We start from the raw sequence: 27,766 nt of genomic DNA on the forward strand, positions 1-27,766 counted from the left end.
CCTCCCACCCCCAGCCCCTTCAAAACCCTCAGATTGTTTTTCAGAGTCCATAGTCTCTCATGGTTCACCTCCCCTTCCAATTTCCCTCAACTCCCTTCTCCTCTCTTACTCCCCATGTCCTCCATGCTATTTGTTATGCTCCACAAATAAGTGAAACCATTTCACTCAGCATAATCTCTTCCAGTCCCGTCCATGTTGCTACAAAAGTTGGGTATTCATCCTTTCTGATGGAGGCATAATACTCCATAGTGTATATGGACCACATCTTCCTTATCCATTCGTCTGCTGAAGGGCATCTTGGTTCTTTCCACAGTTTGGCGACCGTGGCCATTGCTGCTATAAACATTGGGGTACAGATGGCTCTTCTTTTCACGACATCTGTGTCTTTGGGGTAAATGCCCAGGATGAAACTCCACCATTCTCTTACACCGTACACAAAGATAAACTCAAAATGGACAAAAGACCTCCACGTGAGACAGGAATCCATCAGAATCCTAGAGGAGAACTTAGGCAGTAATCTCTTCGATATCAGCCACAGCAACTTCTTTCAAGATATGTCTCCAAAGGCAAAGGAAACAAAAGGGAAAATAAACTTTTGGGACTTCATCAAAATCAAAAGCTTCTGCACAGCAAAGGAAACAGTCAAAAAACCAAAGAGGCAACCCACGGAATGGGAGAAGATATTTTTAACTTTTATCCCAAGTATTTGTATTGCAATTCTCATAATTCTAAATTATTTCATATGCTACACTCCTACACATTGCTTGTTTCCATCTGCTGTTTCTACTGTTTAGTTTATGGCATTGAGCTCTCCTCATTTACAGTTGCACTTGCCCACCTTCAAAATTCTATGTCCGCTTTGGATTTGCTGAGTATCGTTTTGATGTGGCAGACTACCTGGTCTCTCCTTGGTGTATCATGAAACTATCTTTTATATTTCATTAGAGTGCGAAATGATTGCACACAAGTCAACCTTTTTTCATTTTTCTAGAGAGAGCACACACGAGTGAGTGTAAGAGCAAGTGTGGGGGGAGGGCCACAGAAGGGGGAGAGAGAGAACCTCAAGCTGACTCCATGCCCAGTAGGGATCCTGAGGTGGAGCTCAAAGTCATGACCTTGAGATCATGACCCAAACTGAAATCAAGAGTTAGACTCTTAACTGACTGAGCCACGCAGGCATCCCACAAATCAGTAATTTTTTAAGTCTTTAAACTCTTAAATCTTTGAAAAAGTAAACAGTGTTTCAGAAATGCATAAAACACTTTAAACTGTCAGAAAGGAAGTCATATTTGGCTGATCTTTTTATACTCCAGATTAAGTTAAAAATGGATAACTTGTTTTATTTTACATGTTCTGGAAATTCTGAATGTAGTTTCTAAAAAAAATAGGAAGAAAATACATACTTAGTAGCTTGTACAACTCCTCATGAATAGCAAATAAGCCCATCAACTGCAGGATCAGTATTTATAAAGAAATTAGTTAATATTAACTGGTAACGTTTTCATTTGCTGGAGTGGTCCCTCCTCACCTTTGGGAAGTTATTCTAATGTTTTCTACATAATAGTAAGCATAAATAGATAGATAGATGATAGATGGCAAATATTTTGAAACTTTGGAAGATTTATAAGTTATGAACACAAAATAAAATATTTTACTTTTCTAACAAACATAGAATGAAGTTTTAGGTATTGCCTTTTTGTACATTATTTGACTATGCTATTGCCACGAACCAGGAGTGAAATAGAAGCTCTGTTATCAGTCACTAGACATGTGTGAACTGGTTAAGTGTCCAGGTTCGTTTAAGTTTATCCTGAAGTCTCACTACTGCCCATTTTTACTAACTTGGTTTTTTCTTCCTAGGGCAATGACATTTATTCAGCATATTGCTAAACGCTTCTTAACAATACTGAGTAACACAACTTCATAGACAATGTTTTCCATTCCACGTACGGATTATAATTTGACTTTTCGTCTCATGTAATTTTTCTACATGGAGACAAAAAAGTACTGGAAGGAATGGGAACATGTATGTTTCTACAAATCTCATTTGAAGTGTGACTCTAACTTAGAGAAAGGTTTTGTTTCACAGAGATATGCTGGGCAGAAAAAGATAGTAAAGCACTGATCTAATGTCACAAGAATGGACAGTCCTAGCCATTTATAGCTGATGACTACAAAGGCTGTAGTAGACACCAGAGAGAACTCATTACAGGTCCATTCTGCCTTTCTCATAGCGATGAAGGTAAAGATTTCCATGCCATCTTACCATTTTATTTCTGAAATGACATATTGTTTCTGCTGTGCTTGTATAATGCTATTATTTCACTAAAGGTCCAGGGTTACAAATCCTAGAGGATCGTGTGGCCACAGCCACTTCCTGGGATCATCCCAAGAGAAACATACCCAGAGAGGTCCAGGAAAGGCAAAGCACATTCTCTATCTCTGTTAAATTCTTGGCACAAACTCTGGTAGAGTTACTTTTTGAATTAATCAGATACCTTTTTGCCTAAGCCCCCACCAAAGTGAACTGTCCCCTTGCTCTTGCCCTAGTCCTAGCCAGGCTTGGCTTCTGTACCATTTCAATCTCAAGACTGGGAGAGATAAATCCAAGGTAGAGAATGTCTTCTTAGGATATAGCATGTCTGTATTTAATCTGTAAGTCCCAGGGGAGTGTCCTCACCCACACAGGGGCAAGAGTCACCTACTGAACCTACTGAAGTTTGGTTCTTTAATCTTCTGGCTGTATCAAGAGCTCTAGCTCCTGGTACTGCTATAAATGATTTTGAAGCTAATCCAAAAAGGATGGGTAGAGGAAGTAGAGAGGAAGAGTCCAATGTGTGATAACTGTTGAGAGACAGGATAGTGGCGATATAGCAGAGCAGTCAAGACACCAGGTTCTGGTGCCAGACTGCCTGGATTAAAATTCTTTTCTGTCACTTTATAACTTAGTCAAGTTACTTAATGACTCTGTGCCTCTGTTTTCTCATCTGTGAAATGGGGGTCATACCACATGACTTATGAGAGTTAAATGACTTAACAGAGAAAAAGCTCTTTTGGAATATACCAAGTATTTTTTTATTAAATTTTTTTATTTTTTAAATTACTTTTCATTGTACTAGAATTCATTGTTTATGCACCACATCCAGTGCTCCATGCAATACGTGCCCTCCACAATACCCACCACCAGGCTGGCCCAATTTCCCACCCCCCGTCCCTTCAAAGCCCTCAGATTGTTTTTCAGAGTCTGTAGTCTTTCATGGTTCATCTCCCCCACCAATTTCCCTCAACTCCCTTCTCCTCTCCATCTCCCCCTGTCCTCCGTGTTATTTCTTATGCTCCACAAGTAAGTGAAACCATATGATAACTGACTCTCTCTGCTTGACTTATTTCACTCAGCAGAATCTCCTCCAGTCCAGTCCATGTTGCTACAAAAGTTGGGTATTCATCCTTTCTGATGGAGGCATAATACTCCATAATGTATATGGACCACATCTTCCTTATCCATTCGTCCGCTGAAGGGCATGTTGGTTCTTTCCACAATTTGGCAACTGTAGCCATTGCTGCTATGAACATTGGGGTACAGATGGTCCTCCTTTTCACTACATCAGTATCTTTGGGGTAAATACCCAGGAGTGCAATTGCAGGGTCATAGGGAAGCTCTATTTTTAATTTCTTAAGGAATCTCCACACTGTTCTCCAAATTGGCTGCACCAACTTGCATTCCCACCAACAGTGCAAGAGGGTTCCCCTTTTTCCACATCATCTCCAACACACGTTGTTTCCTGTCTTGTTAATTTTGACCATTCTAACTGGTGTAAGGTGGTATCACAACACACACAAAACAGATAATCATGTCAAAAAATGGGCAGAAGACATGAACAGACACTTCTCCAATGAAGACATACAAATGGCTATCAGACACATGAGAAAATGTTCATTATCACTAGCCATCGGGGAGATTCAAATTAAAACCACACTGGAATATACCAAGTATTTAATAAACTTTTGTTATCATTATCCCAACATATCATGTGGCCATTCTGCCATAACGCCACATGGTTTGTTTTTTTAGGAAGTGGTTATCAGTGTTCAAAAAAAAATCAAATTTTATTTGCATAGTCATGGGCTTGGGTAGACTTGTTAGTCCTAACCACATTCATAATCAACTGATTTTGAAATTAGGCAACTGGCATATTAAGTTATAAAGGAAGGTGTAATTGCCAGTGATCTAGAATGTTTTGGTCTGATTGTTTGGTCAAGTTCTCTCCATGTAGAAAAATTACATGAGAGAGGAAAGTCAAATTATAACCAATAGGTTGAATGGAAAACATAAAGTTAGATTATGAGAATATTATACGGGGCACTCAACATTGGTGATCAGATGTATCCTACATCGCTCAGAGCAAATATATAGATTGGTAAGTCAGAGTGTCATCTTTTTCAGATAGCACAGAAGACGAACGGAAAACATCACTTCTTGGGCTTCTCTTTTCTAGTTTCCAGCAGTCTGTCTCCTTTCCCATTAATGGGTTCCACTCTCAGAATATACTGCAAATACACTAAAAGGGTTAGGTTTCCCGATCAATTAGTTACAGGCATAGTCTAGGCTTGTTTTTCGGTATTTACCTGCTGCTTTTTAAATGGATTTTTTTTTTAAAGATTTTATTTATTTGACAGAGAGAGATCACAAGTAGGTAGAGAGGCAGGCAGAGAGAGAGGAGGAAGCAGGCTCCCTGCTGAACAGAGAGCCTGATGCAGGACTCGATCCCAGGACCCTGAGATCATGACCTGAGCCGAAGGCAGTGGCTTAACCCACTGAGCCACCCAGGCGCCCCTTTACCTGCTGCTTTTTTCTAGTTCAATTTAAAGGTTCCCAAATCTCAGCACACAATTATAAATACCCTCACAGAACAATGCTGTTAAGTGTTGCGTGCACAGGAAGCACCTGGGCATCGCGTTGAACTACAGAATCAGGTGCAGCAGATCTGACGTGAGGCCTGAGCTGCTGATTTTCTTTAAAACATCTTAATTTTATTTAATATTTTTTCATGTTCCACGATTCATTGTTTATGCACCACACCCAGTGCTCCATGCAATACGTGCCCTTCTTAATACCCACCACCATGAGCTTCTGATTTTTAACAAGCTTCAGGTGATATCAGTGCTTTTGGCCTCTGCTTTTTTTTTTTTTTTTTTTCCCTTTCCCTTGTTTCACAGTTAGAGAAAAACATAATCTCTAAGTTCTGGAAGGAGTGTATGGAGTGGATAGGGGCAGTCATTTGCTGTTTTACACAGGAAACTTTCTTCTCTTCTGTGTACCTACAGCATACGATTTCCCTGATCACTTCATAAGGCTTTCGTTAGAATGTTTGTTACAGGGTGCTTTGTAAACTGTGAAGTCATATAAACTAAGTCATTACGTTTTACTAAATAAATCCTCCTAGCTATGTAGATTGTCCATGAAGAAGAAACTGCACAGTAAAGCAAGGCCTATAATGTACAGCCTCTGCCCTAATGTGTGATATGAGCACTCGTTAGGGTCCATTGTTGTCCTCTGTGTTATCTATTCCAGCTCAAAGTGCCACTACCAAGAGCACATTTTTTTTTTAAAGATTTTTTTAAATGTATTTATTTGTCAGAGAGAGAGAGAGAGAGAGAGTGAGCACTGGCAGATGGAGGCAGAAGGAGAAGCAGGCTCCCCGCCGAGCAAGGAGCCCGATGTGGGGCTCCATCCCAGGACGCTGGGATCATGACCTGAGCCGAAGGCAGGTGCTTAACCAACTGAGCCACCCGGGTGTCCCAAGAGCACATATTTTTATACTTGTTTCCAGTTTCTGTGCAGATGAGTCCTGGTTCCTTTGAAAAAACTGCCAAAATGTATTTTTTATACATATCACAATTCCTTGTTTAGGTCAGGTTTCAAATATCTGTTCCATATGTGGTGAAAAATCTCTTCCACTATTCTCACTTGATGGAGATCATACTTCCTCTGTTTATACACATTGTTTTTAGACATTGCTTTTGAATTATCATCCTAATAACTACCGTTTTTTAAGTTCTCAACATGTCTTCATACCATGAATTATTATATATTTTGAATACATGTGTTTTTCCCTAATTGTGAAATATACCTGGGAAGTGAGGATTTTCTATTGAGGTCAGGTTCAATTAACCTGTAGTAAAATTACCCCCCAAATTTCAGTGGTTTAACAACAACAACAACTTTCCAGTCATGGAAAGACCAGTGCTTGGTCAGGAAGGAGCCTTCATCTTAGAAGGCCTTCATCTTGATTTGTGCTTAGGTTTTTTTTTTTTTTAATTTAATTTAATTTATTTTTTATTTTTTAATTTTTTTCAGCATAACAGTATTCATTGTTTTTATACCACACCCAGTGCTCCATGCGATGTGCCTAGGTCTTAATCTATAAAGGTGACTGAGTGATGGTATGGAAAAGTCAGTGTTATTGAAAGAAAAGTTTATTGCTATTTGTAGTTCCCCTGGAAGCAAGAGGCATTGTGTACCACGTAAGGCCACGTGGAGAAATACCATAGTTGGGTCAGGAGGCAGGAGCAGGAGCAAGAGAAAATCATAGGCCCAGAACCATTATTGTGCTTTCTGTGGGGAAGTAAGGCAGGGTAAGGGAGAGGCTAGTGTGAATAATGCTGGTGGGTTCTGGGCTATAAGAGTGGTGTCTCTAGTATTTGCCTGGTTATTGGCCCTTGATGATTTAGGGCAGGGGACACTGGCTTGGTATGTGAAAGTTAGATAAAGAAGGTAGTTGGAGGTATGAACTTGGGATTGTTTGGAGGGTTTTTGTTTGTTCATTTGTTTTGTAAACAAGAAAGGCTTTACTGGTTTACTTTCATTGGATACTCACCTGTGTGTGTGTGTTTACTTTTTTAAATTAACATATAATGTGTCATTTGCTCCAGGGGTACAGGTCTGTGAATCATCAAGCTTACACATTTCACAGCACTCACCCTAGCACATACCTTCCCCCATGTCCATTATCCAACCACCCTATCCCTAACCCCCCAGCCCCCCAGCAACCCTCAGTTTGTTTTGTGAGATTTAGAGTCTCTTGTGGTTTGTCTCCCTCCTGATCCCATCTTGTTTCATTTTTTCCTTCCCTACCCCCCAAACCCCCGACCCTTCCTCTCAAATTCCTCATATCAGAGAGTTCATATTATAATTGTCTTTCTCAGATTGACTTATTTCACTCAGCATAATACCTTCTAGTTCCATCTATGTTGTTGCAAATAGCAAGATTTAATTTCTTTTGATGGCTGCATAGTATTCCATTGTGTGTGTATATATGTATGTGTATGTGTATATATATATATACACACACACACACACATATATATATGTGTGAATATATATATATTCACACATATATATATATGTATATATATATATATATACATATATATATATATACACATACACACCACATCTTCTTTATCTGTTCATCTGTTGATGGACATCTAAGTTCTTTCCATAGTTTGGCTATTATGTACATTGCTGCTATAAACATTTGGGTGCATGTGCCCCTTTAGATTCCTACATTTGTATCTTTAGGTTAAATACCTAGTAGTGCAACTGCTGGGTCATAGGGTAGCTCTATTTTCAACTTTTTAAGGAACCTCCATGCTGTTTTCCAGAGTGGCTGCACCAGTTTGCATTCCCACCAAGAGTATAGGAGGGCTCCCCTTTCTCCGCAATCTCGCCAACATCTGTTGTTTCCTGACTGATTAATTTTAGCTATTCCATCTAATTTAGCCTTGTGAGGTGGTATCTTATTGTGGTTTTGATTTGTATATCCCTGATGCTGAGTGATGTGGAGCACTTTTTCATATGTTTTGTTGGCCATTTGGATGTCTTCTTTGCAGAAATGTCTGCTCATGTCTTCTGCCCGTTTCTTGATTGGATTATTTGTTTTTTGGGTGTTGAGTTTGATAAGTTCTTTGTAAATTTTGGATACTAGCTCTTTATCTGATATGTCATTTGCAAATATCTTCTCCCATTCCATCAGTTGTCTTTTGGTTTTGTGACTGTTCCTTTGCTGTGCATAAGCTTTTATCTTGATGAAGTTCCAATAGTTCATTTTTGCCCTTGCTTCCCTTGCTTTGGTGATGTTACTAGGAAAAGTTGCTGTGGCTGAGGTCAAAGAGGTTGCTGCCTGTGTTCTCCTCAAGGATTTTGATGGATTCCTGTCTCACATTAAGGTCGTTCATCCATTTTGAGTCTATTTTTGTGTGTGGTGTAAGGAAATGGTCCAGTTTCATTCTTCTGCATGTGGCTGTTCAATTTTCCCAACATCATTTGTTGAAGAGACTGTCTTTTTTCCATTGGCCATTCTTTCCTGCTTTGTCGAAGATTAGTTGACTGTAGAGTTGAGAGTCTATTTTTGGGCTCTCTATTCTGCTCCATTGATCTCTGTGTCTGTTTTTGTGCCGGTACCATACTGTCTTGATAATTCCAGCTTTGTAATAGAGCTTGAAGTCTAGAATTGTGATGCTACCAACTTTGGCTTTCTTTTTCAACAATCCTCTGGCTACTCGGAGTCTTTTCTGATTCCACATAAATTTTAGGATTATTTGTTCCATTTCTTTGAAAAAAAAAATTGATGGTATAGGGATTGCATTAAATGTGTAGATTGCTTTAGATAGTATGGACATTTTCATAGTATTTGTTATTGCAATTCATGATCATGGAATGTTTTTCCATTTCTTTGTGTCTTCCTCAATTTCTTTCATGAGTACTTTATAGTTTTCTGAGTACAGATTCTTTGCCTCTTTGGTTAGGTTTATTCCTAGGTATCTTATGGTTTCAGGAGCAGTTGTAAATGGGATCAACTCTTTAATTTATCTTTCTTCTGTCTTCCTGTTGGTGTATAGAAATGCAACTGATTTCTGTGTGTTGATTTTATATCCTGACACTACTGAATTCCTGTGTGAGTTCTAGCAGTTTTGAAGTAGAATCTTTTGGGTTTTCCACATAAAGTATCATATCACCTGCAAAGAGTGAGAGTTTGACTTCTTCTTTGCCAATTCAGATGCCTTTTATTTCTTTTTGTTTTCTGATTGCCGAGGCTAGGACTTCTGGTACTATATTGAATAGCAGTGGTGACAATGGACATCCCTGTCGTGTTCCTTTCATAGATGAAAGCTCTCATTTTTCCCCATTGAGAATGATATTTGCTGTGGTTTTTTCATAGGTGGCTTTGATGATATTAAGATATGAATCCTTGACCCCTATACTTTGGAGGTTTTTAAAAATTTTTTTATTTTATTTTTTCATGTTCCAAGATTCATTGTCTATGAACCACACCCAGTGTTCCATGCAATATATGCCCTCCTTAATATGATTTTCATGCACTCAGGAAAGCTGAATTCCAGAGGGAATGTAAACAACTTAGGCAATTAGTTTGTCTGGATTAGTTTGATCAATAGATGCAACAAAGACAAATATGGAACCTAAGAAAACAACACTTCTCAACACATCACCTGAGCTTACCATATCAGAAAGAGAGAAAGGTCCAAAGAGAATATTTTTGAAGGTCAGGTCTCCCTGTTCACAGTCCAATTCTAATGGCTCCAAACTCCCTGCTTGGAAGGCTGAGTTGGAGTCTTTCTATTGAGTAGGAAAAGGAGAAGATAGGATTTGAATACAGATATTGCTGCTGCTGTACTATAATTATCCCCAATTTACAAAGGAATAAACTGAGGTTCTGGTGGATTGTGATTTGTCCAAAGAAATCATCTTACAAATAGGAAAACCAGGGCTTGAATTCAGGGATTCTGAAGTCATTTTGCCCTGTATCATAAAATCTCTGAACTGAATGTAGTAATAATCCTTGCCATGAGAGAACAGACTGGTGGATCATATTTTATGTGATTACAATTGAGAGGGTACTGGGGTTATAATTATTGTGACAACTGTAACCTAGTTGAACTAAGAGTTCGGGAACCAGCTAAGTCTTATTCTGCCATTCAGAAGATTTACTACAGAGGAAAGTGCCTGATTTTTCAGTTATATTATCATATTTTGAAGATCAACAGGGGGATTAAATCAGCCTGGTAAATAACAACAAAGGCCTTTAGTTTTTCTCTGAAGAGAGAGATAAAGAACAAGTCTTATCACTAGCAGGGACTTTCTGGTGAAGTAGACTGCTGAGAGTCTGGCCCACCATCCAGAAGGTACCCACACCACATTCTTTCAAGTGCTACCTTGATAACACAACCTAAGAGTCATCTTCAGCATTGTTGATGGGGAGGTCAGGGAGGGTACAGTCCAATACACCAGTCCAGAAAGCCCCAGTTTTCACCGCAGTGACTTCCTGGAAGCCAAGTCATAAGGCAGACAGAAAGCATATGAAGTGGATTACATTTTATCAAATAAACAATGCTACACACCAGGTGAATGTTGTCCTACTGATCAAGCATTAAATATCACTTAAGTTCACACATACGATTAGATGATTTCTGAAAACAGGGATATGTGAATTTCTATTAAAATTTAAAATTGGTAATGTCACATTCTAGGTTTCATAAAATGAACCCAAATTAAAGGTCCCATTGAATCTGAAGAGGACTGCAATGGAGTATAAAGTGTGTAACACACAAATTATATTTCTACTGTTTTGTTATATTTGATCCAAAACAGTCTGCTAGTTTTAACAATTAGTAATTTTATTTCAACTTTATAATGTAAAGTTTCATCGAGCTTATCTAGAAAACTCATCTCTTTAAGAATCTAAGGAAATGTGAGGTAAAATTTTGTATAGACATATTTTGTCTTTTATGAATATTAAGTATATATTTTCAGAATCATTCCATGGATTTATTGAATAGAAAAGATGTACTAGGGAATTTGGGGCAGTCCACAATAAGGAAATGGCAAGGATTGACCCTGTACTTAAAGCTAGTCCAACAAATACTGACAAATTTCTTGCTTAGGTTTGGCAGTAGTTTATTTCAGACATTTGTTGTTTCAATTAGTGTGTCTTATTCCCCAGATAAATCACAACAGATGCCCTGCTAACTAAAATATTTCTATATTAAAATGTCATCTACTGTGATCCCCGGGTGCCTCAGATGGTTAAGTGTCTGTCTGCCCTGACGCAGATTGTGATTGCAGTGTCCTGGGATTGAACCTCACATCTGGCTTCCAGCTCTGTGGGGAGACTGCTTCTTCCTCCGCCTCTGCCTGCTGCTCCCCTGCTTGTACTCTCTCTCTCTCTCTGTCAAAAAATAAATAAAATCTTTAAAAATGTAAAATAAAATAAAATAACATGAAATAAATAAAGTGAAAAAATAAAATAAAATCTCATCTACCAATGACCTAGCAGTTCCACTCCCAGATCTAAATGCAAGAGAAGTGAGAACTTAAATCTTGCAAAAATGTGTTCTTGAATGTTCAATAATGTTAACATTATTAATAATAGTCAACAAGTAGAAAAAATTCAGATGTCCACCAGATGATAAATGGATACCAAAACATGCTCTGTTCATACAATGGAATGTTATTTGGGAAAAGTTTTCAATTAGCAATAATCAGGCCTCGGATAAACCTCATTGGCTACGATACTGCCACTGCGCAAAGCTACAATGGAATGTTATTTGACCATAAGAAGGAATGAAGTACTGATACATGCTACAGCGTGAGAAAACCTTGAAGACATTATGCTAAATGAAAGAAAACAGACACAAAGGACTGCGTATTTATGATTCCACTGAGATGAAAAATTCACAATGGGAAAATCCATAGAGACAGAAAGTGGATTAGTGGTTGCCAGGGGCTGAGGACTGGCCTGGAAATGGAGTGATGGCTTAGAGATGGCTTAGAGTAGTTACTTTCCAGAGTGATGAAAATGTTCTAAAATTTATTCGAGTGATGGTTGTACAAATGGTGGGTTCTGAATTGTACATTTTAAATGAGTGAATTGTATGGAATATGAATTATATCTCAGTAAAGACAATAACAAAACACTTCATCTACCAGACCATTCACCACCCCAAGAAGTGGTACCAAATCTTTTTTTTTTTTTTTTAGTTTCTTTTCAGCGTAACAGTATTCATTGTTTTTGCACCACACCCAGTGCTTCATGCAATCTGTGCCCTCTCTAATACCCACCACCTGGTTCCCCCAACCTCCCACCCCCCACCCCTTCAAAACCCTCAGATTGTTTTTCAGAGTCCATAGTCTCTCATGGTTCACCTCCCCTTCCAGTTTCCCTCAACTCCCTTCTCCTCTCCATCTCCCCTCGTCCTCCATGCTATTCCTTATGCTCCACACATAAGTGAAACCATATGATAATTGACTCTCTCTGCTTGACTTATTTCACTCAGCATAATCTTCTAATTATTATATGTTATGATTTTAGGATCAAAAATATGACTTTTGTAACAACGTGCTTGGCTCTCTGATTTGGGAGAGGGAAAATAGATGATACAGTCCCAGCTCACACAGATTTAAACTATTATTGAGGAGGCAAGTCTTATATCAAAGAACACTTAGGGAAATCCTGCTGGTTATCATCTTTATGACTTGGGGGAGGGTCTGTTTTTGTTAGGTCAGAATTGTTTCTCTTCCATGTGATGTACTTTTTCGTATATTCATTCCACAAACATGAGTGTCTGCTACAGTCAGGATACTGTGCTTATAAAGGAGGACCACTGTTTCATCTTCGGTCTCTTCTCAAAATGCCATGATCCAGTGGAATGAAGATTAGGAATGCTGAGACTGCCACCTTCAGAGGCATCCTGGATGCTGGAAACAGATCTGTCAGGAGGCTCTGGGAGACCTTGACATAGCTGAACATAACTGTTCATTGGTTCTGTTGTCCTAAGGAAGGCATTTATCTTTAAACTATAGTTTGCTTGTTCTGTAAAATGAGAAGACTGGATTCTCTCAGGTTCTTTCCAACTTAGTATCCTAAATACGTTGCGGAGGATGTTAATCTAGGTCATTTTAGAAAGCATTTTCCCCTTTGTACTGCTTTTAAGGAAAGAAAATGAACACATTTTGAAAGAGAAACTCATCTTATAGTTTGTTTCAAAAAAATGTACATTTGCCAGGGTGATATGAAACCCTAAAGTTTTATAGTCTGAGAGTTACTACCTCACCTCTTACATATGTGGAAGTATATCACCCATGTAGCCAAAAAGTACAACTTCTTTCTACTCCCAGAAGGTGTTAGGATTATATCCTTTGCCTATTGTACTACATTTATTTACAATTTTAGGAAGAAGAACATTAATAATGAAACTTAAGTAATTACCCCTAATGTTACTGGTTTCCATTTACCCCATTATTGAAGACTCACTCATTTATCTCTTGACATCTGTTGGCATTTGATCAAAAACCAGAAGATGCAAAAATGAGTCATGTCTTTGTGAGTCTTACTCTCTCTCTGTCCCCTTTACCTTTATGGCTGTGAGTGAGAGAGAAGGTGTGTCATACCCAAACCCACGGATCGCCAGTAATGGAGGAAATGTAAGGGAACTCTACAAAGCCCAAGACAAGAATAGGTGTTTGTTGTGGTGATGAGCCTGGAAAATGAAAGTTTGATGTTGTTTTTCTCTGATAAGTATTTTGATCCTCCATTGTTATACTCCTTAGAGGAGGAAAAGCATGAAATAGAATTTCGCCTGGTATCCATTCTCTGAGATCATGCGTGTTCCAGGTGCTTTTGTGAATGTTGAATTTTGGAGCCATTGGGCAAAAACGTTATTATGGGCTAAATGTTCATGTCCTTCAAAATTCATATGGTGAAGCTATAAACCCCAATGTGATGGCCTTTGGGAGGTGGCCAATGTGATGGAGGTAGACCTTTGGGAAATAAATGGGTTTAAATTAGGTGAGGGCAGGACCCTCATGTTGGAACTGGTGCCCTGATAAGAAGCAGAAGATAGATATTGCTCTCCATGTACATGCACGGAAGAAAGGCTGCGTGAGTGCCCAGCAAGAAGACTGTCATGCAGGAAGAGGGCCTTCATCTAGAGCTAAATCTGCAGGGACCTTGATCTTTCAGTTCCCAAACTCCAGAACTGTGAGAAATCCGTGTCCACAGGTTAAAACACCCGCCTATGGTATTTTGTTTTAGCGGCTCTTTAAGGTTGAGTTTGCTCATTGTGGCTGAGCTGCTTTGGTATCTTCAGTTCCCCAGGATATAGATTCACAGTGAACAATATTGCTTTCCACCTCTGGGACTGGTATAACCATATAATCTCTCTTCTCGCGGTATACTTGCTGTGCTGAAATAATCTAGGAGTAAAGCTAAGACAGACACCTTGTATTGAGTGGAACATACCATGTCACAAAGGGGAAATCATGGAGCTTTTCCTCCTGGAAGGGTGGCTGCAACCTTGAACAAGAAATAGGACTTCTCTTCTGGAACCAGGACCTGATAGCTCTTTTAGAGGCGGGAGCTGTCCCACAGCACCTGTGCAAAAGCCTTTTTAAAATCTGTATCATAGCTACCCAAATTTGGGAGGAAACCTAGCAGTCATGTCGTGTCATCCTTTGTTGTAGATGAAGAGGCCCGAGAAGGTTAAGGGACATCTCAGGAGTCCCACAAGCCATTAGCAGAGTTAGGGTCAGCACCTTGATCTTAGGAAGCTCATTCTGGTGGTTTCTTTCCCAGAGGATTACTTATAATAGATCAGATACTAGTTCCTCAAATATATGGTGTATGTTTTTTTTTAAGAATTTAGAAATACCAGGGACATCTGGGTGGCTTAGTCATTAGGCAGCTGCCTTCAGCTCAGGTCATGATCTCAGGGTCCTGGGATCAATCAAGCGCTGCATCGGGCTCCCTGCTCGGCAGGAAGACTGCTTCTCCCTCTTCCACTCCCTCTGCTTCTGTTACTTCTCTCACTGTGTCTCTTGTCTGTCAAATAAATAAATAAAATCTTAAAAAAAAAAGAATTTGAAATACCAATTTGCTTCTCTCCCCCCAACACCTGGCCACCACCATTCTACTCTCTGTTTCCATGAGACTGAGTATTGTGGATACAGCATGCATGTGGATTCAAGCAGTATTTGTCTTTTTGTGACTGACTTATTTCGTGTAGCACGATGTCCTTCAGGTTCATCCAGGTTGTTGTATATGGCAACATTTCCTTCTTTTTTAAAGGCTGATGAATATTCAATTGTGTGTAGTCACCACACCTTCTTTCTTTATTCACTTGTTTGCATAACTTATGTTTTTTAATTTTCAAGTGAATTTCCCATTTAGAACAAGAAACTGAGGGGTTTTATTCCTCATTTTCTCCCTCACAATAGTGAACACAGTATACTCCATATGATTGTTACTCGATGTTTATTCACTGTTTTACTCCTGAAAACATAGTTAGGAAAGGTATTAACCATCTCTACTTAACCAGTTTCAAAATTAAGGCAGAGACCTGTCTGGGTTTACAAACAATCTACCTCAGACTTAGCTGAAGACTGGAGGTGATAGTACTCCTACCTCAGAGAATTATTATGTCAAATTAAATGGTCACTAGTTCTTTGTCACTTCTCCCATCAAGAACTGGCATTTACTTCTCCTCCCCTTGAATCTGGACTGAGCTGTGACTGCTTTGATCTGTGCAGTAAATTGGAAGTCTGCTTTGGACCTCACTTTTAAGACTGGCACTTCCTTCCTTGGTCTCTTGGAGCCCTGAGCTTTCATGTAGAAAGTTCAACTACCCTGTGGAAATACCACGTAAAGGCAGAATCTAGCCTTCCAGAAGTCACTGTAAAGACACCAGACATGGGGCGCCTGGGTGGCTCAGTGGGTTAAAGCCTCTGCCTTCGGCTCAGGTCATGGTCACAGGGTCCTGGGATCAAGCCCCGCATCAGGGCTCTCTGCTCAGCAGGGAACCTACTTCCCCCATCTCTCTCTCTCTCTGCCTCTCTGCCTAATTGTGAATCTCTCTCTCTGTCAAATAAATAAATAAATAAAATCTTAAAAAAAAAAAAAAAAGACATGTGAGAAGACTTTCTTAGCTCCTCTGATAACAGGTTCACCAGTTGAATACTACTAACCCTCTGCCTAATCTCTTGACTTATATTACTATGAGATATAACCAAATGCTTTTTTTTTAAAGCTTAGTTTGGACAGTTAATTGTGCTCAGTAGGTAACTGAGTAGTTGTTACCAGAAGTCCCTGGGTTTACACCTAAGAAACATGTAGAGCAAGGCCAGTGTTCGCCCCTCATCCCTCTCCCTGAACTTCTCCTCCTTCCTCCTCTTCTTCCTATTATGATTTTCTGTAGCCTCTAAAATAACGCAGTGACTGAGCAAGTCCCAATGTTCTCGATCTCCAACATCCATTTGACCTTTGTGTCCCGTGACACTGTGCAACACCATTCTGGAAGGCATCAATGACACTGCCTTTTTCCTACCTTTTCACTTTTTTTTAATGTTATGTTATAACCTGAGGCACTCATGAATCACTTGGGCACATAAGATTTCAATTTGGCATATTTATAAATTTCTGTTCCTCATTCATTCATTCATTCAAAACATATTTATTGGGCACTGACTGTGTACCAAGATCTGTGTTAGTCACTGGAAAAGCAGGAATGAATAAGGGAGACCAGTATCCTGTCCTTAAGGTGCTTATAGTTTACTGAGGACAATTTCTTAATAAGTGAACAGGTAAAAATATTTCAGCGAAAAGTGCCATGGAGGGAATAAATGTGGTACTCTGAGAGGGAAGAGCAGAGGACAGGTTTTGGATGGGCCAATACTGAGATACAGCAGCTAGACTGAAGCCTGGAAGGATGAAATGAACCTGTCATGGGGAGCATCTGGGGAATATTATTCCAGGTGGAGAGGAGCAGGTGCAAAGTCCTTGAGGATGGAAAGATCTGGAAGGGAAAGGAAACCTGAAGCCTCCTGTGAGACGAGGTGGGAGAGCTGGTGAAGGCTGGATCATGCTGGGCTTTGTGTACTCAGTCTTGGCAAGAAGTTCGGGTTTTACTCTACATGAGGTTGGGGATGCTGAAAGTTTCAGCAAGGGGGGGGGCATAAGCTGATTAATATTTTAGATCATCCAGGGTGATGTAGGGAGAATGTACTCACGAGGGGAAAACGTGGAAGCAAGAGGAGCATTTAGGAAGCCATTAGAAAGACGTCCAAGCAGAAGATGAGGGTGGCTTCATCGAGAGCAAAGGAGTGGATTCGAAGAGAGAGAGAGAGGGCTGTGAGTGGTGGGGCAGAACGGCACAGAGCTAGAGATGCAGGTTCTACAGTCAGTCTACCCGGGCTCCACCCTCCCAGTTTAACACTTAGAGATAATGGGAACTTTGGCAATGTCACTTCCCTGTCCTCCGTCTCTCTCTGGAAGATTAGACTAATGATCTTTGCCTACAGAGACATTGTAAGTACTAAATAGCCTTAATACTTTTAAAGCAAAATTTTTTAAAGATTTATTTATTTATTTGAGAGAGAGAGAAAGTGCACAAGTGGGGGGGCAGAGAGATGGAAGACTCCGCTGAGTGTGGAGCCCTACGTGGGGCCCAGCTCAGGACACTGAGACCTGAGCTGAAACCAAGAGTCAGAAGCCTGATGTTCCTGGCACATAGTAAACCCTCAGTAAACGTTCTCTATTTAATTTTTTAGGTGGCAACTGTAAGACTTGGTCATGAATTGGATTTGTGGGGTGAAGGAAAGAGATGAAGCAAAGACTGTGCTTTCCTTCAGTGGGACTCTGTAATTCCCAAGCTGAAATAATTTTCCATCTTTGTACAATATCCTCAATATCCCAGTACTGTGCGGTTTTTATATGACATGGTCTTATCTTACACCCAGCCTTATAGTTTACTTTATGTGTGTAACTGATGATTTTTTTATAAACTTCTTGAAGATTGGAACCATGTCTGATTTACAGGGTCTAAGACAGCACTTACCAGGTAGGACAGTAGAGGGAAAGGTCAATGAAAATCATATGAGGATCTCCTACCAGTTACAACATCCTGCACCGCCCGTTGGCCCAAAAGATTCTGTAACTGTCACCAAAATGAGCCATTATTGCTTATGGGAAAGCATTTTGTCCCTGAGGTGTTTTGGGACAGGAAAAGTGTTGGGAACCCCAGATGCTCAACGGTAATAGTGCACACATCTTGCACTGAGAATGGGTGTGCTCTCTATGGCATTTCAAAATTATAAATATAGAATTATCTGTATGAAGTGATGATAATGTTAACTGTGATAATACTTGGAAATAATGAGGAATGAGGTCAAGTAAGAAACCTAGAATAAAATAATATGTGTGTGACTACAGTTATGTAAAATATTAAGGATCAGAGGACAGAACTAAATAATTATCCTTTGGTGAAGGCTTTATTGGCTGTTTTTCCTACAAAGTCAATTAAAAATGAATCTCAGGGAGCATCTGGGTGGCTTGGTTGGTTAAGCGTCCATCTTTGGCTCAGGTCATGATCCCAGGGTCCTGGGGTTGAGTCTTGCATTGGGCTCCCTGCTCTGTGGGGAGTCTGCTTCCCGTTCCGTTTCTCCACCCTGCCTGTGCACGTGCACGCTCTCTGTCTCACTCAAATAAACAAAATCTTTAAAAAAAAAAAAAGAAAAAAAAAAAAAGAATCTCAGTATTCCTGAGTGCCTTCTGTATGGAGTTAACCTTTCAGATGCCTCGAGAGAACAGGATTCCTTTATTGAATAAGTTTGTGAATAGCTTCAGTGGAGAGTTCCCTCCCAGAAATACAGAGAGCATAAAATCCTGTGGGAAATAGAGTTTTTCACTTTTTATTTTTCAGTTTTCTTCTGACTAATTTAACCTCCAACGCTTTCCCCTGAGGAACACCTATTAGTATTTCCCAGAGCTTTTCCCTGCAGAGAAATCTTAGAAAAACACAGGTCCCAGGCCATCTCACTTCCCCAAGTTCAGATCCAGGCCCTCACCAGGAGCTACACCCCCAATCACAGGACAGGGAGCCTAAGGATCCTAAGACTTTATTACCTCTTTATCTTTTCAATTAGTTAAGGGGAATTCGGTTTTTATATCCGATGACATTTCAACAGGTAGTTCTCTCAACTCTTTTCTGTTTCAAGCTACTCACATAATGAATTTAAAAATCAGACTGAATGCCAGAGGAAGTTTGTCATTTAAATAACCAACTTGTAATGGATCCAGTTTTTAAAGATTTTTTTCATCTGTTTGAGAGACAACACGAGCGGGGAATTGGGAAGGGCAGAGGGAGAAGCAGACTCCCTGCTGAGCGAGGACCTGGACTTTCCCAGGATTCTGGGATCATGACCTGTGATGATCATGATTTAAGGCAGACACTTAATCAACTGAATCATCTGGGGACCCCCTGCGGTTCATTTTTAATGGAAGAATTATTTCTATCATGAAGACAGTCTCTTCTGATTTGTTGATTTAAAAAAAAATTTAAAACTGAGTAGACTGAATTTTCTTGGACATTTTAATAGGAAGTTTTGGCCTATGTCTGGAGGGTGATACAGGGAGAGTGCAAGTGAAGACAGGATATGGGCAAGAAGTAGGGGGTGCTGCGGAAGCTGTGGAAGCTGCTTGTCTTGTCACCCCTGTCAAATTTTGAAGATGGTACAAACTGATAATTCTGGTTTTATTCCTTATTGTTTATTTTTTCTTGAAATGTATTTGTTAAAATGAGATGAGTAAATCCTAAGCTATGACAAACCGTCTGGCTCTTGTTATATACGGTCTGAGTGAACCAATTTATTACTTTGTGTCCTATGATACACTTAAAATTTTAATTCAGTCAATACGGAATAGTGTCTCATATTTATTTTAAATGGTACCTCTTTATTACAAAGGCTGTACCTTTCCCACGTTTTGCCCCTACGTTTACTCGGCTATAAACTACTTACATCATTTTAATTAATTCTTGTTAAACTTAGCTACTTTTATGGAAGGCTCAGAATATACTCAGGAAACAGAAATAAAAACTGAGTATGAACCATTCATTTCCTTCTTCTCTAGGAAGAGAGTGAAGTGCAGTTTATTGAGCCAGACCCCCACTGGGGAAGGAGACTTCCCCTCACTGTAGAATGGGAGCTCCAGGAAGCAAGGGTCAGCTGTCAAGTTCGTTTGCTATGTGCTGGGGACATCGTTAGTATTCAGTAATAGCGATGGGAAGGAGGAGGAGGAAAAGAGGCAGGAAGGCAGGGAAGAAGGGAGGGTTTTGTACTTCTCAGAAATGTCCCAATAATAAACTGCATTATCCTTTAACTGATCTATCACTGAGCAACAGAAAATAGGCTGTAGTTCTTTTTGTCCTACATCCTTGCTCAAGTCACATGAATTCTCGGGTCCTATTTTATGGGGTCTGTGAAGAGGTTCTCTGGGTTCCATCTGGTCTTAAACGATGCTGTGATCTCAAAGCCACCCTCCATGCAGAACTTCATTCCGAACTCAGCTAGAGATTACCACTGATACCGAGCCCCCCGGGATTTTTACAGTCTGTATAAAACACACGTATGAGATCCTGCCTCCTCTTCCTTCCTGGTACAAGCGTCAGTGCCCTCATCCGTCGCGCGGCTCGCTCTCACTTACAGGCTCCTCGCCCCTTGCAGGCTTTCTCAGGATGTTTCCCCTCCTAGAATCCCCGCTCCGCTCCTCTTCCCCCACCAGCGTCCTGCCCACCCTTCAAAGCTCTAAGTCCTATTCGCAGTCACAGAATCATAAAGCTGCGCCCCTACTTCATCTTTGCTCTCCATTCCCCCCTCCCCAGCTCCTTTGCCTTTCTAGGGAGCCCCCCCCACCCCCCGCAGACAGAATGCTCCCTCCATCTGCCCCATGGGGATGGTGTCTCTGCCTACTTCTGGTGACATTCTCAAACCTTGGACAGGTCCCTGGCTGTCCCCTGGGGCAATCCCCCGGCCTGAAGCTGATGCGGTTTGAACTCCTACGCACAGCTCCTCTTCTGCCCTACTTCTGGATTTTACTGTAACTCGCTTAGCAGCGGAGATGCTGAAGGTACAGAAAGGCCCTGTGGGTTTGCTTTTGATAATGCTCAGGTTGTTTCCAAAAATGCTCTGCATTTCCTGCCCTTGTTGATAGGCTCCCGATGCTCTTTTCTTTTCTCTCTCTCTTTTTTTCTCTCTCAATCTCTCTTCTTCTTCTTCTTCTTTTTTTGTTTTTTTGTTTTGTTCTGTCTTTGGTCCTTGCCTTCTAGGGCACCCTCCCCTTATTTTGCTACCCATTTTGATATTCACACTCCATTTTTTTTTCAGTGTTTCTCATCAGCACAATGTCACTTTCCCCATTCCATTTCTTTGCTGCCTTACCCCTCCCCTCCCCCAAATACCAGACCTTCCTGTCCTTTTGTCATCACTGTTTTATTTCCCCGCCCTGGCATCCCATTATTTAAGTAACAAGTGACTTCTATTATTTATGGAACAAGCTTCTTAAGGAAAAAGTTTCTAAGCCGTTTAGTGGATGTTCTGATATCAGACTCATCTCTGCTCAAATGTGACTTCTGATCCTGCTTGTGTGACCTTTGGTGAATTGCTTCAACTGTTTTGAATCTCAGTTTTATCCTCTCTTGAAAGAGGGATGAGGAGTTCCAACTTCCGTATGTTGTGAGGTGTTCGGTAAGGTGATTTATGGATAGTGCTTGATGTCACAATGAATACTGTTCCCCTTTCATTTCTACATCTGTCTTTTTCATGAGGAAGCCGTTCCATTTCTGTAGGATTTGTTATCTTTCTCTTTATTCATTTATCCGGTAAGTATTTGAGCTCTGAGCACATGGTGGGCCCTAAGGTAGTATTGGAAATACAGTAATAAAACGTGCTAGAGGGACGCCAATGTGGCTCAGTTGGTTAAGCATCTGCCTTTGGCTCAGGTCATGATCCCGGAGTCTTGGAATCGAGTCCCACACTGGGCTCTCTTTCAGTGGGGAGCCTGCTCCTGCTTCTCCTCCCTCTGCCCCTCTCCTCACTCATGCTCTCTAGCATGCACACTCTTCCAAGTAAATAAATAAAATCTTTTTTTTATTTTTTATTTTCAGCATAACAGTATTCATTATTTTTGCACCACACCCAGTGCTCCATGCAATCCGTGCCCTCTCCAATACCCACCACCTGGTACCCCGACCTCCCACCCCCAGCCCCTTCAAAAGCCTCAGATTGTTTTTCAGAGTCCATAGTCTCTCATGGTTCACCTCCCCTTCCAATTTCCCCCAACTCCCTTCTCTTCTCCATCTCCCCATGTCCTCCATGCAATTTGTTATGCTCCACAAATAAGTGAAACCATATGATAATTGACTCTCTCTGCTTGACTTATTTCACTCAGCAGAATCTCTTCCAGTCCCGTCCAGGTTGCTACAAAAGTTGGGTATTCATCCTTTCTGATGGAGGCATCATACTCCATAGTGTATATGGACCACATCTTCCTTATCCATTCGTCTGCTGAAGGGCATGTTGGTTCTTTCCACAGTTTGGTGACCGTGGCCATTGCTGCTATAAACATTGGGGTACAGATGGCCCTTCTTTTCACTACATCTGTATCTTTGGGGTAAATACCCAGTAGTGCAATTGCAGGGTCATAGGGAAGCTCTATTTTTAATTTCTTGAGGAATCTCCACACTGTTCTCCAAAGTGGCTGCACCAACTTGCATTCCCACCAACAGTATAAGAGGGTTTCCCTTTCTCCACATCCCCTCCAACACATGTTGTTTCCTGTCTTGCTAATTTTGGCCATTCTAACTGGTGTAAGGTGATATCTCAATGTGGTTTTAATTTGAATCTCCCTGATGGCTAGTGATGATAAACATTTTTTCATGAGTCTGATAGCCATTTGTATGTCTTCATTGGAGAAGTGTCTGTCCATATCTTCTGCCCATTTTTTTTTATATGATTGTCTTTTGTGTGTGTTGAGTTTGAGGAGTTCTTTATAGATCCTGGATATCAACCTTTTGTCTGTACTGTCATTTGCAAATATCTTCTCCCATTCCGTGGGTTGCCTCTTTGTTTTCTTGACTGTTTCCTTTGCTGTGCAGAAGCTTTTGATTTTGATGAAGTCCCAAAAGTAAATAAATAAAATCTTAAAAAAAAAAAGGCAGTAGTCAGTGTCGCTGCCATGAGAAGGCATATAGTCTAGTGGGAGATTCAGATGAATAAGCTGGCATCTCACGTTCCATTTTTCTCCTGCTCCCTGAGGAAAAGCACAGTGAGAATGTGCTTCTGATGTGTCAGGTACTGTGCTTCATGTTAGTGTCCCCAGCATGGGCCCCTTAAATTAGGGAGCTACAGTTTTATTTTTTATTTATTTATTTATTTATTTATTTTTAAAAGATTTTATTTATTTACTTGAGAGAGAGCATGAACGAGGAGAAGGTCAGAGAGAGAAGCAGACTTCCCCTAGCTCTGGGAGCCCGACGTGGGATTCGATCCCGGGACTCCGGGATCATGACCTGAGCCGAAGGCAGTCGTCCAACCAACTGAGCCACCCCGGCGTCCCGGGAGCTACAGTTTTAAAACTGGTTTATGTGTCAGATAAATGACAGTTTAGAAAAAATACCTATTTACAGAGGGAATGGGGTAAGAATTGGGGTGTTAGAGAGCACTTCACTGAGGTAGGTCGAGGAGCTGGAAGAGAGTTCTAGCATAAGCCACATAGTTGAAAAATGACAGTATGAAATTACATGACTCCTCTGGGCAGTTAGAGAGCTGCATGGGACTTAGTCTGCTTGTGTATAAGCAGCATGGAGGGCAATGGTAGAAAAAATGGGCTGTATGGTCATGAAGGGCCTTGAGTGCCTTGTCTGAGACTTTGATTGTTTTTTGAAAGTACAAGAAAGCCAGTGAAGCACACACAGAAATACATCTGAGAACCGTAACTGCTGGTTCTGTGAAGGAGAGAAAGGGGAGAGTTGGGATACAGTGGTCTCCGCAACCAGGATGCCCTCTACCTTTAACAAAGGAAAAAAGTAAGGCATGGAGAGGTTAACGGGCATGTAAAAGGTCATAAAGGAGCAGAACTGGCACGGAGACCTGGGTAGTCTGACTCCAGAACCTACAATCTAGCAGATGTGATTGGCGTTCTAATTCACTAGGTCCCATCAGCATCTCTGTTGAGTTCCCAGGTGAGGCAGAAATTATAGCTCAGGATACAGTGGAATCACCAGCCATTGTAGGGCTCAAGAGAGGAGAGCAGCGTAGGCAGTGAAAACATGCCCTGAGGCAAAAGTTGTTGGTGACTCAGAGTCCAGGCATCTCAATTTCTGTAGCCTTGTAAACTGCTGTAGGACACATGGATCCTGAAGGCAGTTGAGGGACAAGTTCATCCGGAAATTCCTGAGATAAGTGAGAAAACTTCCAGGCAGGGAGGGGATGTGAAAAGGCCTCAGTTATGGGAATGTGCTGGGAAATGAAGGGCTAAGAGAAAAGCGCTGGTGCTGGGAAGAGGTAGAAGAGAAGAGACAACACAGATTCAACACAGTTGCTAGAGGGTCTTGAGACCTGAAGCTTTCTCATTACATAGGTAATTGAAATTTATTTTTTATTTTTTATTTTTTATAAACATATATTTTTATCCCCAGGGGTACAGGTCTGTGAATCGCCAGGTTTACACACTTCACAGCACTCACCAAAGCACATACCCTCCCCAATGTTCATAACCCCACGCCCCTTCAGCCAACCCCCCTCCCCTGGTAATTGAAATTTTAATGGAATTGGTCCATTCATTCATTTGAGGGTGGTTAGGAATGATCAGTTAGAGAAAGGAGATACATCAGAGGGATAATGCAGCCCCCCACGCTTGTTGCTTTAACGGAAGACAAGCTCAAAGGACTTTCCTTGGACCCTCACACATAACAGCTCCAGCTGGCGCCCTCTTCCTCCTTCATCTAGATTTACTTCTTAATTTTTTTCTCTAACCTTTCTTTCTTTTTCTTTTTTAATGTAATTCCTTTGTTAGTCTTCCATTTTGGTTAATTTATAAGTTGGATTTTCCCCCACCTCTTGACTATCTTACTTCATTGAAGGAAAATGAGGTATTTTTAATCATCTTTTATATCTCCTCCTTTTACATTTTAAGTCTACTTCATTCTATTGTAGGCTCTAATTTATTTAAAAGACATATATTTTAATTTTTAAAGTCACCTTATTAAGTTTACTTATTAACTACTGTCAAGTTTAATTCTTATCTTGTCACTATTTTTGTTACATTTATTTTGTTTACAGGTTCAGACTTTGTTTTCCAACTCTAACCCTTTTTCTTATTTTAAGTTTTAGACATTTATGTCATATTTTTGAGATTCTTATTTCTCTCACTCTTGTCCTCATATTCATTATCTCTTGTCTGAGTCCTACTATGTATACAGCATCTGTGATGTCCTAGAAATTATAGTTCACTGACATATATTATTCTCTCCTTACATGAGTAAATAGAAGTCTGAACAACCAAAGTCTTCTAATATGTACTGTTTCATGTGTTATGAAGAAAAATAAATTAAGAAAACAGGGACAGTGAGTAGAGAGAGGGCCTGCCTAAGAGGTGATATGTGTGTGTGTGTGTGTGTGTGTGTGTGTGTGTGTGTATTGTTTTTTTTCAAAGAGAATAAACCAAATATTTTTATTTCTATTGTTCCACACTGTCTGAAATACAAAAGCACTCAAAATCCTTAATGATTGGTTATTTTGTTTTTTCAGAAATAATTCCACAATAATGAGTCACTGCTACCTCCACCAGGAGCAGTACTCTCTCCTTCAATGCTCTGTATTAATACAGGATTTTTATAATGCTGTATGCCAATGTATTAAGAATTATCTCTTTTTTAAAATTTAATTTTATTTTTTCAGTGTTCCAAGATTCATTGTTTATACATCACACCCACCACTCCATGCAATATGTGCCCTCCTTAATACCCATCACCAGGCTCACGCCTCTCCCTTCCAAGACCCTCGGTTTGTTTCTCAGAGTCCATAGTCTTTCATGCTTCATCTCCCTCTGATTTCCCCCAATTCACTTTTCCTTTCCATCCCCTAATGTCCTCCATGTTTCCTTCTGCTCCACAAGTAAGTAATTGACTTTCTCTGTTTGACTTATTTCATTCAGTATACTCTTCTCCAATCCTGTCCATGTTGATACAAAAGTTGGGTATTCATCCTTTCTAATGGAGGCATAATATTCCATTGTATATATTGAATATATACAATAGAGCATCTTGGCTCATTCCACATTGTGGCGATTGTGGCTGTTGTTGCTATGAACATTGGGGCAAATGTGGCCCTTCTTTTCACTACATCTGTATCTTTGGGGTAAATACCAGTAGTGCAATTGCAGGGTCATAGGGTAGCTCTATTTTTAATTTTTTTTAAAGATTTTATTTATTTGACAGGCAGAGATCACAAGTAGGCATAGAGGCAGGCAGAGAGAGAGGGAGCAGAGAGCCCGATGTGGGGCTCGATCCCAGGACCCTGGGATCATGACCTGAGCAGAAGGCAGAGGCTTTAACCCACTGAGCCACCCTATTTTTAATTTCTTAAGGGATCCTATTTTTTAATAGCCACCCTATTTTTTAATAGCCACCCTATTTTTAATTTCTTAAGGAATCTCCACACTGTTTCCAAAGTGGCTGCACCATCGTGCATTCCCACCAGCAGTATAAGAAGGTTCCTCTTTCTCCATATCCTCTCCAACACTTGTTGTTTCCTGTCTTGTTGATTTTGGCCATTCTAACTGGTGCAAGGTGGTATCTCAAAGTGGTTTTGATTTGAATCTCCCTGATGGCTAATGATGATGAACATTTTTTCATGTGTCTGTTAGCCATTTGTATATCTTCTTTGGAGACATGTCAGTTCATGTCTTCTGCCCATTTTTTGACATGTTTATCTGTTTTTGACTGTTGAGTTTGAGGAGTTCTTTATAGATCTTGGATATCAGCCCTTTGTCTGTTGTGTCATTAGCAAATATTTTCTCCCATTCTGTGGGTTGTCTCTTTGTTTTGTTAACTGTTTCCTTCGCTGTGCAGAAGGATTTGATCTTGATAAAGTCCGAAAAGTTCATTTTTGCTTTTGTTTCCTTTGCCTTTGGAGACATGTCTTGAAAGAAGTTACTGTGGCCAATATCAAAGAGGTTACTGCCTATGTTCTTTTCTTGGATTTTAATAGATTCCTGTCTCATGTTGAGGTCTTTTATCCATTTTGAGTTTATCTTTGTGTATGGTGTAAGAGAATGACTGAATTTCATTCTTCTATACATAGCTGTCCAATTTCCCCAGCACCATTTATTGAAGAGACTGCCTTTTTTCCACTGGATATTTTTTCCTTCTTTGTCAAAGATTATTTGACCATAGAGTTGTGGGTCCATTTCTGGACTCTCTGCTCTGTTCCACTGGTCTATGTGTCTGTTTTTGTGCCAGTACCATGCTGTCTTGGTGATCACAGCTTCGTAGTAAAGCTTGATATCAGGAAATGTGATGCCCCCAGTTTTTTCTTTTTCAACATTTCCTTATCATTTGTAGGTCTTTTCTGGTTCCATACAAATTTTAGGATTGTTTGTTCTAGCACTTTGAAAAATGCTGGTAGAATTTTGATCGGGATGGCATTGAAAATATAGATTGCTCTGGGAAGTATAGACATTTTAACAATGTTTATTCTTCTGATCCATGAGCATGGAATCATCTTCCATCTTTTTGTGTCTTCTTCAATTTCTTTTATGAGTGTTTTGTAGTTCCTCAAGTATAGATCCTTTAATTCTTTGCTTAAGTTTATTCCCAGGTACCTTATGGTTCTTGGTGCTATAGTAAATAGAATTGACTC

General features: G+C 40.2%; 1 long non-coding RNA gene and 1 other non-coding gene across 2 annotated transcripts in view; one reads left to right on the plus strand and one right to left on the minus strand.

Annotated features, from left to right (window-relative positions):
• The window catches only part of LOC132026046 (uncharacterized), a 261,018-nt gene that overhangs the window by 111,492 nt on the left and 121,760 nt on the right, over positions 1-27,766 (plus strand). The gene's annotated exons all lie outside the window — the stretch shown is intronic.
• LOC132026361 (U4 spliceosomal RNA) lies at positions 11,477-11,610 on the minus strand. The gene has a single exon (XR_009406878.1). It is a non-coding gene; the product is annotated as a U4 spliceosomal RNA (small nuclear RNA).

Source organism: Mustela nigripes, chromosome 10, assembly GCF_022355385.1.
Source record: "Mustela nigripes isolate SB6536 chromosome 10, MUSNIG.SB6536, whole genome shotgun sequence".
NCBI classification, from domain to species: Eukaryota; Metazoa; Chordata; class Mammalia; order Carnivora; family Mustelidae; genus Mustela; species Mustela nigripes.